The sequence below is a fragment of the Scyliorhinus torazame genome, chromosome 2 (assembly GCF_047496885.1).
Source record: "Scyliorhinus torazame isolate Kashiwa2021f chromosome 2, sScyTor2.1, whole genome shotgun sequence".
Taxonomy (NCBI): Eukaryota; Metazoa; Chordata; class Chondrichthyes; order Carcharhiniformes; family Scyliorhinidae; genus Scyliorhinus; species Scyliorhinus torazame.
The window spans coordinates 187,051,295-187,067,303 of NC_092708.1; the positions used below are offsets into that span (position 1 = coordinate 187,051,295).

Below are 16,009 nucleotides of genomic sequence, written 5' to 3' on the forward strand. Positions count from 1 at the left end.
ACAAATCATTGACCACAGACAGAGTGGAGGTTGTGTGTGCTCAGACAGAAAAGTGTGTTTGGCTTTGTGAGTTATCACAGCCGGATGCAAGGGGTGGACGGTCTCCAGTCAAAGGGGTGCACCCGGCAGCCTTTACGGATCCCAGATTTGTCCTGGCATGGCCCAGGGGAAGAATCATCATTGGAACAGGGTTTACTGTTGGTGGTGTGGTTAAGAAACTTGCCGAAATAGCCCAGCAAATCATGCCCACATGTTTTGGGCATGCCCAAAGCTTAGAGGGTTTTGCTAAGCCAATGTTCACGGTGCCAAAAACACGGGTGGTGCAGAGTCCGGAGGTAGCGATCTTTGGAGTGTCGGAAGAGCCGGGAGTTCAGGGGGCGAAAGACGCCGACGTCTTAGTCTTGGCCTCCCTGGTAGCCCGGAGACGGATCTTGATCAATGTGGAGGGACTCAAAGTCTCAGAGTGTAGAGATCTGGGTTAGTGACATGGCTGGGTTTTAAAAAAAATTTAGAGTGCCCAATTCATTTTTTCCAATTATTGGCAATTTAGCATGTTCAATCCACCTACCTTGCACACCTTTGGGTTGTGGGAGCGAAACCCACGCAAACATGGGGAGAATGTGCAAACTCCACACGGACAGTGTCCCAGAGCCGGGATCGAACCTGGGACCTTGGCGCCGTGAGACTGCAATGCTACCCCTGCGCCACCATGCTGCCCATGGCTGGGTTACTCAGTCTCGAGAAAATAAGGTTTGCCTTAAGAGGGTCAATGTTAGGGTTCACCCGGAGATGGCAGCCATTCGTCGACTTTCTCGGAGAAAATTAAAATGTCAACAGATGCAGTATTGCAGGGGGGGTTTGTTGTTGTATGGATGAGGTGCGTGAAGATTGGGCTGGGGGGGGGTTGTTTATTTTACCATGTTGATGTAATTGTTTATGTTACTGTTATAAAGATTTTCAAATACCTCAATAAAATATTTTTTTTTTTTTTTTAAAAGAAACTTGCCGAAAACAGAGGAAAGCGCTTGGGGATAGATGGTCAGCAGGAGTAATATGGAAACCGATTGAAAGCTGGTAGCAACTATCAGAGAAGATCATCTCCATGGATGCCTTACATGGGGAGGTGGGGGGCTTGCAATACTACCACTAGTTCAGCAATGGCAGAGAACTGGTGAGGGGATGGGCCACTGATGGTCAGGGACTTTGACACAGAAGACAGATTTGTGACATTAGAGGAGCCTACAGAGAGACTGGAACTACCAAACGGTGATCAAACTCCGAATCTGGTCAAAACCTTTTGCCGCAAAGAGACAACTACATACCCACGAACCCCAAGAAGCAAAATGCGAGAAGAGTTACTGGACGGGAACAGTCTGGTGAATGGAAACTGTGGGGACCTGTACGGACGACATTTAGAAAGGACATGCTCCCCACTGGATGAGACATGGGGAAAATGGGAGAAAGAGCTAGGGACAGAAATAGGGTGGGGACACTGGAGCAAAGTTCTGCGCAGGACTAACTCCACCTCCTCATGCGCAAGGCTAAGCCTCATGCAGCTGAAAGTGGTGTACAGAGCACACCTGACAAGAACCTGAATGAGTAGGTTATTACCAGAGGCGGAGAACAAATGTGAACGGTACCAGGGAAGCCCAGCCAACCACACCCACGGTATGCACCAGACTGGTAGGGTTTTGGACAGCCTTCTTCGAGGCAATGTCCAAGATTGTGGGGGTGAGGGTGGAGCCATGCCCCCAAGAGTGGCAATCTTTGGGGTATCGGACCAGCCAGAGCTATTCATGGGGTGAGAGGGCCGACATCCTCGTCTTTGCTTCTCTAATCACCCGCTGGAGAATCCTGCTCAACTGGCAATCAGCACCACCACCTGCTGCAGACTGGCTGACAGACCTATAGTAATTTCTCCACCTGGAGAAGATCAAGTTCACCATCTGAGCATCAGAGGATGGCTTCCACAAAGCATGGAGGCCATTCACCAGCTTGCCCCAGGACCTGTTCGAAGCCAATAGAGCAGGGAGAGGGGGGCACAGGAGCCAACAGGACTACAGGAAGCAGACCGGGGGGGGCTACAGGAAAAAAGAGGGGAAGGTCAGAAAACAACTGACAGAGGCCAAGGGCCCAGAACAAGGCCACAAGAAAAAGAACCTCCAAAGGAATGCTGAAAACAGGATAGGAAGAGGGAAGAAGTGGGGAAGCCAAATGACAAAAGTGGGGGCAGGGAGGGAAAGGGAAGGCACCACCCACATGTAAATAGCAAATAACTGCCCATTGTACAGTAAAGGCCAGGAAAGGACCCTGAAACAACAAATGAAGGTAAATCAGCACAGAGGAAAATGACATGTACATTGTAACCTGCACATTTATCCTTACCGAATGTAGTGTATAAAATGTAAAAACTTCAATAAAAACATTTTTTTTTTTTTTTAAAAAGGATGCTCTGTTTGTCTACAAAAGTCACCGCAGTTCAGGTTCATTGTCTTCAGTGCGTACACAACCATTATCCCATCTCTAGAGCTTTCACAAAGAGTCATCCAGACTCAAAACACCAGCTCCCTTTTCTCTCAACAGATGCTGTCAGACCTGCTGAGATTGTCCAGTATTTTCTGTCTTTGTATCTAATCTCTGTTGTCTACCACCTAATGAACCAATTTCACAAGCTTTTAAATTTAGCTACATCTCTGAAATGGAAACTTTATCAAATGCCAGCTGGAAATTCTCCCATGTACTTTTTTCACAAAATCAAATGAGATACTGGATTATATAAAATCTAGCTATGCAACAATGGGCGCAGAGTACCCGGGTTTGATCCCGGGTCACTGACCGTGTGGAGTCTGCACATTCTCCCCATGTGGAGTCTGCACATCCTCCCAGTGTCTGTGTGAGTCTCACCACAACAATCCAAAGATGTTACAGGGTAGGTGGTTTGGCCACGCTAAATTGCCCCTTAATTGGAAAAAAAAGAATTGGGCACTTAAAATCGATATGTAACAAAGCCGACACATAGCACTTGATCACATCTCAAAATACCTCAGGCAGGGGCTGAGGACCCGGATTCCAATCCCGGCACTGGGCCACTGTCCGTGTGGAGTTTGCACATTCTCCCCGTGTCTGCATGGGTTTTACCCCCACAGCCCAAAGGTGTGCTGGTTAGGTGGATTGGCCATGCTAAATTGCCCCTTAATTGGAAAAAAAAAATTGGATACTCTAAATTTATATTAAAAAAATACCTCAGACAATTAAGTACAGAATTTACAGTGCGTGAGGCCATTCGGCCCATCGAGTCTGACTGGCCCTTGGAAAGACCCCTACCTGACCCCACACCACCACCCTATCCCCACACGTCCACCCTAACCCCGTAACCCCACCTTACTGTGCCTTTTTTGGACACGAAGGGCAATTTAGCACAGCCAATTCACCAACCCCTGCACATCTTTTGACTGTGGGAGGAAACCGGAGCACCCGGAGGAAACCCACGCAGACACGGGGAGAACGTGCAGACTCCTCACAGGCAGTGACCCAAGCCGGAATCGAACCTAGGACCCTGGCGCTGTGAAGCCATTGTGCTAACCACTATGCTACCGTGCTGCCCTGAAGTGCCTGAACGACAGAGGCTTTTGTAGATAAACGTTAAGAGTATTCCAAATCGGGGCAACAAGGTGGCACAGTGGGTTAACCCTGCTGCCTCACGTCACCGAGGCCCCGGGTTTGATCCCGGCTCTGGGTCACTGTCCATCTGGAGTTTGCACACGGTCTGTCTGGTGTTTGCACGTTCTCCCTGTGTTTGCGTCGGTTTCCCCCCACAACCCAAAGAATTGTAGGCTAGGTGGATTGGCCACAGTAAATTGCCCCTTAATTGGAAAAAAAGAACTGGGTACTCTAAAATTTAAACGACTGAAGACATGACGACAACTGGTGGGTCAAAGAAGGGAAATACTCAAGTTGCTAGTCAGGGGACAGGAGTGCAAAAGAGCGGAGGGAAAACCATGAGCCAAGACCATAAACAGATTTCTTTAAAACAGTATGATCATTTCATATTGAGGCACTAAGGACCCCCAAGATCCAAACACAGTTGAGTAAGGAGAGGGGTCATGGTTACGCAGAACTTGGCACAGGACAGGATGAGTGCAACCGTATTTTGTGTGAGCGAACCCACGCAGCGTGTGGGATGGAAAGTAACCCAGAACAGCATAGTGACAGTTGGGTCTCGAGGCGTCAAATGCATGGATGCGCGTTTCACATCAGACAAGCTGATGTAGGAGCAAAGATGATGCATTTTGTTATGAAGGCGAGGTGAATTCTAGAATCCCTTCAGTTCAGAAAACCATTCAGCCTATGGAGTCTGCACCAACCCTCCGATGAGCACTCCAACTCCGGCATATCCCTGGACACTATGGGACAATTTAGCATGGCCAAACCACCGAACCTGCACATTGTTGGACTGTGGGTAGAAACCGGAGCTCGCAGAGGAAACCCGCAGACATGGGGAGAATGTACAAACTCCACAGACATCCACCCAAGGTCGAAACTGAACCCAGGTCCCTGGTTCTGTGAGGCAACAGCGCTAGCCACTGTGCAGTCTTTGCAATGAAGAGCGACTTTGGAAAATATCAAACTGACTCTCAGGTAATGGGAAAGCTGCTGACTTATATTTTACACAAGTCTACATTTCTGTGGATAATGGAAAATTGTACCAAATACCATGATAAATAAATTATAATTCTCTAACAGGAGAGGAAATGTCAAAATACTGCTTCAAGTCCAGATGGCATCCATTCAAAATTGATTAAACAACTGGGACAGATGCTCGCGAACATTGCCTGTATCATCAATAGATCCAGGAAACCCTGACTTGAATTTCAAAGAAATAAAGGTTCCTTGTAACCACATGTCTTTTAAAAATTACTCAGACAAGAAAACCCGACCCAGGTAAGGAGATGGCTTAAGTTAAGTCAGTTCTGGAGAAAAGTGAGCATTTGATAAGGTGCCATATCAAACGGTACTGCAGAAAATAAAATTACATGGTGTCGTGGCCAACATATTGTGATGGATTGAAGAGTGTTTCCTGGTAGTTAGCCAGTCAGCATAAATGTGCCTTCTTCTGGTTGGCAAGATGCGACAAGCAGTGGGGCCTTCACTTTTTACAATGAATAGAAAAGACTTGAAGGGACTGAATGCTAAATTGCTGATGACACTAAATGGTAGGAAAGTAAACGGTGAAGAGGACACAGAGTCTACAAAGGGACATGGATAAGTTAAATGATTGGGCACAAATTGGCAAATGGAGTACAACATGGACAATTTCACGTTAGCCTATTTTGGCAAGAAGAATAAAAAAGATTATCTAAATGGTGAGAAATTACAGACTCAAGAGGGATCTGGGTGTCCAGATCAGAGTCTCAAAAGACTAGTATACAGACACAGCAAGTAATTTGGAAAGCTAAGAGAATGTTATGGTTTGTGAGGGGAATCAATTACAAAAGTAGGACGGTTATGCCTGTTTTACAGGGTAATGGTGAGACCATATCTGGAGTACATTTGTACAATACTGGTTTCCTTATAATAATTGCTGATTGTCACAAGTAGGCTTCAGTGAAGTTACTGTGAAAAACCCCTAGTCGCCACATTCCGGCACCTGTTGAAGGAGGTCGGTACGGGAATTGAACCCACGCTGCTGGTCTTGTTCTGCATTACACGCCAGCTGTTTAGCCCACTGTGCTAAACCAGCCCCTTATTTAAGGAAATATATAAATGTGCTAAAAGGTCAAAGAAGGTTTACTAGATTAATACCTGGAATGGGTGGCATACTCACCTGGAACATCGAAATATCATTGCACTCATCTAATTAACTTACAAACATAGTGGCCCAATATATTTATCATAAGATTACATAAGAACTAGGAACAGGAGTAGGCCACCTGGCCCCTCGAGCCTGCTCCGCTAGTCTTGAACTCCATCCCTCTAGCAATGAAAGACAAAACTCGATTAGAACATAGAACAATACAGCGCAGGCCCACGATGTTGCACCGAAACAAAAGCCATCGAACCTACACGATGCCATTATCATCCATATGTTTATCCAATAAACTTTTAAATGCCCTCAATGTTGGCGAGTTCACTACTGTAGCAGGTAGTGCATTCCACGGCCTCACTACTCTTTGCGTAAAGAACCTACCTCTGACCTCTGTCCTATATCTATTACCCCTCAGTTTAAAGTTATGTCCCCTCGTGCCAGCCATTTCCATCCGCGGGAGAAGGCTCTCACTGTCCACCGTATCCAACCCCCTGATCATTTTGTACGCCTCTATTAAGTCTCCTCTTAACCTTCTTCTCTCCAACAAAAACAACCTCAAGTCCATCAGCCTTTCCTCATAAGATTTTCCCTCCATACCAGGCAACATCCTGGTAAATCTCCTCTGCACCCGCTCCAAAGCCTCCACATCATTCCTGTAATGCGGTGACCAGAACTGTACGCAATACTCCAAATGCGGTCGTACCAGAGTTCTGTACAGCTGCAACATGACCTCCCGACTCCGGAACTCAATCCCTCTACCAATAAAGGCCAACACTCCATAGGCCTTCTTCACAACCCTATCAACCTGGGTGGCAACTTTCAGGGATCTATGTACATGGACACCTAGATCCCTCTGCTCATCCACACTTTCAAGAACTTTACCATTAGCCAAATATTCCGCATTCCTGTTATTCCTTCCAAAGTGAATCACCTCACACTTCTCTACATTAAACTCCATTTGCCACCTCTCAGCCCAGCTCTGCAGCTTATCTATATCCCTCTGTAACCTGCTACATCCTTCCACACTATTGACAACACCACCGACTTTAGTATCGTCTGCAAATTTACTCACCCACCCTTCTGCGCCTTCCTCTAGGTCATTGATAAAAATGACAAACAGCAACGGCCCCAGAACAGATCCTTGTGGTACTCCACTTGTGACTGTACTCCATTCTGAACATTTCCCATCAACCACCACCCTCTGTCTTCTTTCAGCTAGCCAATTTCTGATCCACATCTCTAAATCACCCTCAATCCCCAGCCTCCGTATTTTCTGCAATAGCCTACCGTGGGGAACCTTATCAAACGCTTTGCTGAAATCCATATACACCACATCAACTGCTCTACCCTCATCTACCTGTTCAGTCACCTTCTCAAAGAACTCAATAAGGTTTGTGAGGCATGACCTACCCTTCACAAAGCCATGCTGACTATCCCTGATCATATTATTCCTATCTAGATGATTATAAATCTTGTCTCTTAGAATCCCCTCCAAGACTTTACCCACTACAGACGTGAGGCTCACCGGTCTATAGTTGCCGGGGTTGTCTCTGCTCCCCTTTTTGAACAAAGGGACCACATTTGATGTCCTCCAGTCCTCTGGCACTATTCCTGTAGCCAATGATGACATAAAAATCAAAGCCAAAGGTCCAGCAATCTCTTCCCTGGCCTCCCAGAGAATCCTAGGATAAATCCCATCAGGTCCCGGGGACTTATCTATTTTCAGCCTGTCCAGAATTGCCAACACCTCTTCCCTACGTACCTCAATGCCATCTATTCTATTAGCCTGGGGCTCAGCATTCTCCTCCTCAACATTCTCTTTTTCCTGAGTGAATACTGACGAAAAATATTCATTTAGTATCTCGCCTATCTCTTCAGACTCCACACACAATTTCCCATCCCTGTCCTTGACTGGTCCTACTCTTTCCCTAGTCATTCGCTTATTCCTGACATACCTATAGAAAGCTTTTGGGTTTTCCTTGATCCTTCCTGCCAAATACTTCTCATGTCCCCTCCTTGCTCGTCTTAGCTCTCTCTTTAGATCCTTCCTCGCTACCTTGTAACTATCCATCACCCCAACTGAAACTTCACACCTCATCTTCACATAGGCCTCCTTCTTCCTCTTAACAAGAGATTCCACTTCCTTGGTAAACCACGGTTCCCTCGCTCGACACCTTCCTCCCTGCCTGACCGGTACATACTTATCAAGAACACGCAGTAGCTGATCCTTGAACAAGCCCCACTTGTCCAGTGTGCCCAACACTTGCAGCCTACTTCTCCACCTTATCCCCCCCAAGTCACGTCTAATGGCATCATAATTGCCCTTCCCCCAGCTATAACTCTTGCCCTGCGGTGTATACTTATCCCTTTCCATCATTAACGTAAACGTCACGGAATTGTGGTCACTGTCCCCAAAGTGCTCTCCTACCTCCAAATCCAACACCTGGCCTGGTTCATTACCCAAAACCAAATCCAACGTGGCCTCGCCTCTTGTTGGCCTGTCAACATATTGTTTCAGGAAACCCTCCTGCACACACTGTACAAAAAACGACCCATCTATTGTACTCGAACTATATCTTTTCCAGTCAATATTTGGAAAGTTAAAGTCTCCCATAATAACTACCCTGTTACTTTCGCTCTTATCCAGAATCATCTTCGCCGTCCTTTCCTCTACATCCCTAGAACTATTAGGAGGCCTATAAAAAACTCCCAACAGGGTGACCTCTCCTTTCCTGTTTCTAACTTCAGCCCATACTACCTCGGAAGAAGAGTCCCATCTAGCATCCTCTCCGCCACCGCAATACTGCTCTTGACTAGCAGCGCCACACCTCCCCCTCTTTTGCCTCCTTCTCTGAGCTTACTAAAACACCGGAACCCCGGAACCTGCAACATCCATTCCTGTCCCTGCTCTATCCATGTCTCCGAAATGGCCACAACATCGAAGTCCCAGGTACCAACCCATGCTGCCAGTTCCCCTACCTTGTTTCGTATACTCCTGGCATTGAAGTAGACACACTTCAAAACACTACCTGAACACTGGCCCCCTCCTGCGACGTCAAATCTGTGCTCCTGACCTCTCTACTCTCATTCTCCCTTACCCTAAAACTACAATCCAGGTTCCCATGCCCCTGCTGCATTAGTTTAAACCCCCCCCAAAGAGCACAAACAAATCTCCCCCCCAGGATATTTGTGCCCCTCAGGTTCAGATGTAGACCATCCTGTCTGTAGAGGTCCCACCTTCCCCAGAAAGAGCCCCAGTTATCCAGAAATCTGAATCCCTCCCGCCTGCACCATCCCTGTAGCCACGTGTTTAAATGCTCTCTGTTAGCCTTCTTAATCACCTGTTGCACCGGCACACCAACTTTTTGCGACTCGTGCACCAGCACACCCAGGTCCCTCTGCTCAGCAGCATGTTTTAACATCTTACCATTTAAATAATAATCTATTCTGCTGTTATTCCTCCCAAAATGGATAGCCTCACACTTGGCAACATTGAATTCCATCTGCCAGACCCTAGCCCATTCACCTAACCTATCCAAATCCTTCTGCAGAGTTCCTGTATCCTCTGCACTTTTTGCTTTACCACTCATCTTAGTGTCATCTGCAAACTTTGACACATTGCACTTGGTCCCCAACTCCAAATCGTCTATGTAAATTGTGAACAACTGCGGGCCCAACACTGATCCTTGAGGGACCCCACTAGTTACAGGTTGCCAACCAGAGAAACACCCATTTATCCCCACTCTCTGCTTTCTGTTAGTTAACCAATCCTCTACCCATGCTACCACTTTACCCTCAATGCCATGCATCTTTAGTTTATGCAGCAACCTTTTGTGTGGCACCTTGTCAAAAGCTTTCTGGAAATCCAGATATACCACATCCATTGGCTCCCCGTTATCTACTGCACTGGTAACGTCCTCAAAAAATTCTACCAAATTAGTCAGACACGACCTACCCTTTGTGAACCCATGCTGCGTCTGCCCAATGGGACAATTTCCCTCCAGGTGCCCCGCTATTTCCTCCTTAATGATAGATTCCAGCATTTTCCCTACAACCAAAGTTAAGCTTACCGGCCTATAATTACCCGCTTTCTGCCAACCTCCTTTTTTAAACAGTGGTTTATCAACATACAAGTACAATTTAGGGGTTCATGTTTTCTTTTTGTAAAAAAAAAGACAAATCAGAGGCAGTGAACTACAGGTCTATCATCATGATATACATGATGTGGAGATGCCGGCGTTGGACTGGGGTGAGCACTGTAAGAAGTCTTACAACACCAGAAACATATATATATATATATATATAGACAAAGTCAAAGATGCAAGACAATGCTTTGAATGTGAGCATTTGCAGGTAATTGAGTCTTTACAGATCCAGAGATAGTTGTAAACCCAGGTTAAAGAGGTGTGAATTGTCTCAAGCCAGGACAGTTGGTAGGATTTCGCAAGCCCAGGCCAGATGGTGGGGTATGAATGTAATGCGATATGAATCCAAGGTCCCGGTTGAGGCCGCACTCATATGTGCGAAACCTAGCTACAAGTTTCTGCTCGGCGATTTTGCGTTGTCGCGCGGCCTAAAGGCAGCCTTGGAGAATGCTTACCCGGATATCAGAGGCTGAATGCCCTTGACTGCTGAAGTGTCCTGGCTTGAGACAATTCACACCTCTTGAACCTGGGGTTACCCCCATCTCTGGATCTGTAAAGACTTAATTACCTGCAAATGCTCACATTCAAAGCATTGTCTTGCATCTTTGACTTTGTCTATATATGTGTTTCTGGAACATACCTCTTCATTCACCTGAAGAAGGAGCAGTGTTCCGAAAGCTGATGATTTGAAACAAACCTGTTGGACTTTAACCTGGTGTTGTAAGACTTATCATGATATACATCAATGGAGGATGTTTAAGGGATCCCAAAACATACCCCCCCCCTCATAAGAACATAAGAACTAGGAGCAGGAGTAGGCCATCTGGCCCCTCGAGCCTGCTCCACCATTCAATGAGATCATGGCTGATCTTTCATGGACTCAGCTCCACTTTCTGGCCCGAACACCATAACCCTTAATCCCTTTATTCTTCAAAAAACTATCTATCTTTATCTTAAAAACATTTAATGAAGGAGCCTCTACTGCTTCACTGGGCAAGGGATTCCATAGATTCACAACCCTTTGGGTGAAGATGTTCCTCCTAAACTCAGTCCTAAATCTACTTCCCCTTATTTTGAGGCTATGCCCTCTAGTTCTGCTTTCACCCGCCAGTGGAAACAACCTGCCCGCATCTATCCTATCTATTCCCTTCATAATCTTATATGTTTCTATAAGATCCCCCCCTCATCCTTCTAAATTCCAACGAATACAGTCCCAGTCTACTCAACCTCTCCTCGTAATCCAACCCCTTCAGCTCGGGGATTAACCTAGTGAATCTCCTCTGCACACCCTCCAGTGCCAGTACGCCCTTTCTCAAGTAAGGAGACCAAAACTGAACACAATACTCCAGGTGTGGCCTCACTAACACCTTATACAATTGCAGCAGAATCTCCCTAGTCTTAAACTCCATCCCTCTAGCAATGAAGGACAAAATTCCATTTGCCTTCTTAATCACCTGTTGCACCTGTAAACCAACTTTTTGCGACTCATGCACTAGCACACCCAGGTCTCTCTGCACAGCAGCATGTTTTAATATTTTATCATTTAAATAATAATCCCTTTTGCTGTTATTCCTACCAAAATGGATAACCTCACATTTGTCAACATTGTAGTCCATCTGCCAGACCCGAGCCCATTCACTTAGCCTATCCAAATCCCTCTGTAGACTTCCAGTATCCTCTGCACTTTTTGCTTTACCACTTATCTTAGTTTCGTCTGCAAACTTGGACACATTGCCCTTGGGCCCCAACTCCAAATCATCTATGTAAATTGTGAACAGTTGTGGGCCCAACACTGATCCCTGAGGGACACCATTAGCTACTGATTGCCAACCAGAGAAACACCCATTAATCCCCACTCTTTGCTTTCTATTAATTAACCAATCCTCTAGTCATGCTACTACTTTCCCCTTAATGCCATGCATCTTTATCTTATGCAACAACCTTTTGTGTGGCACCTTGTCAAAGGCTTTCTGGAAATCCAAATATACCACATCCATTGACTCCCCGTTATCTACCGCACTGTTAATGTCTTCAAAAAATTCCACTAAATTAGTTAGGCACGACCTGCCCTTTATGAACCCATGCTGCGTCTGTCCAATGGGACAATTTCCATCCAGATGCCTCGCTATTTCTTCCTTGATGATAGATTCCAGCATCTTCCCTACTACCGAAGTTAAGCTCACTGGCCTATAATTACCCGCTTTCTGCCTACCTCCTTTTTTAAACAGTGGTGTCACGTTTGCTAATTTCCAATCCGCCGGGGCCACCCCAGAGTCTAGTGAATTTTGATAAATTATCACTAGTGCATTTGCAATTTCCCTAGCCATCTCTTTTAGCACTCTGGGATGCATTCCATCAGGTCCAGGAGACTTGTCTAACTTTAGCCCCATTAGCTTGCCCATCACTACCTCCTTGGTGAAAACAATCCTCTCATGGTCCTCACCTGTCATAGCCTCATTTCCATCAGTCACTGGCATGTTATTTGTGTCTTCCACTGTGAAGACCGACCCAAAAAACCTGTTCAGTTCCTCAGCCATTTCCTCATCTCCCATTATTAAATCTCCCTTTTCATCCTCTAAAGGACCAATATTTACCTTGGCCACTCTTTTTTGTTTTATGTATGAGTAGAAACTTTTACTATCTGTTTTTATACTCTGAGCAAGTTTACTCTCATAATCTATCTTACTCTTCTTTACGGCTTTTTTAGTAGCTTTCTGTTGCCCCCTAAAGATTTCCCAGTCCTCTAGTCTCCCACTGATCTTTGCTACTTTGTATGTTTTTTCCTTCAATTTGATACTCTCCCGTATTTCCTTAGATAGCCACGGTCGATTTTCCCTCTTTTTACCGTCCTTCCTTTTTGTTGGTATAAACCTTTGCTGAGCTCTGTGAAAAATCACTTGGAAGGTTCTCCACTGTTCCTCAACTGTTTCACTATAAAGTCTTTGCTCCCAGTCTACCGTAGCTAGTTCTTCTCTCATCCCATTGTAATCTCCTTTGTTTAAGCACAAAACACTAGTGCTTGATTTTACCTTCTCACCCTCCATCTGTATTTTAAATTCCACCATATTGTGATCGCTCCTTCCGAGAAGATCCCTAACTATGAGATCCTGAATCAATCCTGTCTCATTACACAGGACCAGATCTAGGACCGCTTGTTCCCTCGTAGGTTCCATTACATACTGTTCTAGGAAACTATCGCGGATACATTCTATAAACTCCTCCTCAAGGCTGCCTTGACCGACCTGGTTAAACCAATCGACATGTAGATTAAAATCCCCCATGATAACTGCTGTACCATTTCTACATGCATCTGTTATTTCTTTGTTTATTGCCTGCCCCACCATAATGTTACTATTTGGTGGCCTATAGATTACTCCTATCAGTGACTTTTTCGCCTTACTATTCCTGATTTCCACCCAAATGGATTCAACCTTATCCTCCATAGCACCGATGTCATCCCTTACTGTTGCCCGGATGTCATCCTTAAATAACAGAGCAACACCACCCCATCCACTCTGTCCTTCCGAAAAGTTTCATACCCTCGGATATTTAACTCCCAGTCGTGGCCATCCTTTAACCATGTTTCAGTAATGGCCACTAAATCATAGTCATTCACGACGACTAGTTTAAAAGAAAATGGGTCATCAGACATACTCAACGTGGCTTGTAGAAAAGGAGATTTTTTTTAAAAAATTTAAATATAAATTATTAAACATCTTAGGGGCGAGTCCTCGGCCCACTGGTGCTCGGTTTTTAAATCAATGATCTGGCCAAGTTTGCAGGATATTTTATCTGAGGGGTAAGCAAGAAGTTAGATGCTCCAGGCGAGTGGGCCATTCACAACTCCCACTTTTGACTTTTAACAATCTGGACCCCCAACTTCTGGATTCTCTTAACTTTAAAAAAATAGGCGGTTACAAAAAAAAGTAAGCTTTTTTTTTTCCCAGAGGCTGAACAGTGGTGATATTCACCCTTCCTTCTCACCAACTTGCTGCACTATAGCCCCAACTGACTCAGCAAGTAACAGGAAATTAACCAGAGAACAGCCAGGGGATCATTAAAAACCCATTGCATAGGGGCAGTGCTGATCACAGGCTCCATTTGTACCCACCACCATTTTGAAACCAATGCAGAAACACAACTTTCCTTTTTTATTCAGTACCCAATCTCCCAGCTTGGTGAGTGAAAGCTAGTGACTTGAATCGGCAATTTGGAGATGAAGGAGACACATGAAACGAACAGGATTCGGATCCACTTGATCTCACGAAATCAGTGACAAAAGCCCAAATATTGAACCACAGGAGGCTATTCAGCCCCTTGAGTCAGCCCTGCCATTCAATATCCGATCATCTACCTGAAAACAAATTTGCCTGCACCACCCACCCCCCCCCCCTTGCTATCAGCGAAGATGTGGAGGGCAATGGCATCAGACTCAAATGGGTAATGCCGTTTCTCTCCACATATGCTGTCAGACCCGCTTGAGTCTTTCTCGCACTTTACAGTTTTTGTCCCACATCCCTTGACATCCCCAGGGGGCAGAACGGTTGTTAGCACTGCTGCCTCACAGCACCACGACCCAGGTTCAATTCTAGCCTTGGGTGACAGGGCAGTTTGCACGTTCTCCCAGTGTCTGTCGGTTCCCACCGGGTGCTCCCATTTCCTCCCACAGTCCAAAGAAGTGGCTAGGTGAGTTGGTCATGATCAATTATCCCTTAGTGTCCAAAAATGTGTAGATTAGGTTAAGGGAGTGGGTTTGGGTGGAGTGCTCATAGACTCCCCAGTGCAGAAGGCGGCCATTAACCCATCTGCACCAACTCTCCAAAAGAGCACCTTACCTAAGCCCACACTGCCTATCCCCATAACGCCACCTAATTAATCTTTGGGGAGCTATAGGAATCCTACAATACTAACATCTAGGAAATAACTGGGAAATCACCTATTGCCCCCAACCCTACCAATTCATGGACAATGGTGGGTACACGAGGGCCCCAGACGATGCCAGTCAGGGGAGCACATGGCCATGAAAATAAATAATTTAAATAGATGTACAAATAAAGTATTTTACATTTTCTAGCGATAAATTACTTTTACATTATATGGCGATAAATATGCGCTTCCATACATACGTATTACATATAGTCACATCACATTTTACATAGACACGTGAAGAAGAAAAACTAATTCTGAGAAAAAGACCCGTCAGCCATTTTGTTAAAGTCAGAGTGAAGACACAGATATGGGAGAGAAGGCGAGCTTCTCACGCTCAGAGAGCGGAAGTGAGGATGCCCCGGTGGTCGAGGTCTTGCCGTAAGGCCCGCCGGGAATCACCCCTCCCCCTCGGCCTCGACACGTCGCTCGCGTGCACACCACACCCCCTCCCCCGCAAAACAGGAACAGACCAGACCCCCCCGGGGGGGCAAGCCTCAGCCCCGCGTGGCCGGGCGCGAGAGACTTCCAACTGCCGCCCGGCGCGAGCGCAGAGAGGGAGAGCGCGCGGCTCGCGCTGCCCTCGCCTCACATCCCCCACCCCTCAAAACGCCAGCGACGGGACAGTGCCGTGCATCCCTAAACCCCGTAGCGAAAACGGTGGGATTTCTCCCCTTCCCAAATTTTCATATATTTGTATATATATTACAAATATTGACTGGCCATATATATATATATTTTTGAACTCACCGAGATAAATACTGCTGTGAAAGTCAGTGACACGCAAAGAGACTTGGGTCTAACGTTCAAATGGTATCCGGCAGTGAGAATCTGAACTGACTGCGCATGTACAGTGTTTGTACCCCCTCCCCTCCCGGGGCTGGAACTATTTCACTCGCTGCACAGGGGTGGGTGCAGTCCTGATGCTGATGGTATAATCCAACCGGGTTGCAGATCATTCACAAATGCGGAGTGGGCGGGGGGAGTCTCAGTTGATGCATCATTCGCAACAGCGACTAGAAATGCATGCCAAACCACGCTACTGATTTTATTATTTAATTTAATTTCCATCATGTTCAAACCGAATTACTTCCTCCCTTTATTCTTGTGAACAGTCGTTTTGTTTTATCTC

At 46.0% G+C, this 16,009-nt stretch overlaps 1 protein-coding gene across 2 annotated transcripts in view; it reads right to left on the reverse strand.

The window, feature by feature from the left end:
* The window catches only part of LOC140394224 (eIF5-mimic protein 2), a 150,772-nt gene that overhangs the window by 82,550 nt on the left and 52,213 nt on the right, over positions 1-16,009 (reverse strand). The window contains exon 1 of one of the 2 annotated variants that reach the window (XM_072481245.1): positions 15,628-15,792. The exons of the other annotated variant lie outside the window; for it this stretch is intronic. The gene's annotated coding sequence lies outside the window, so the exon portion shown is untranslated. Of the gene's footprint in view, positions 1-15,627; positions 15,793-16,009 lie in introns of those variants that run through there. 2 annotated transcript variants of the gene reach the window in all.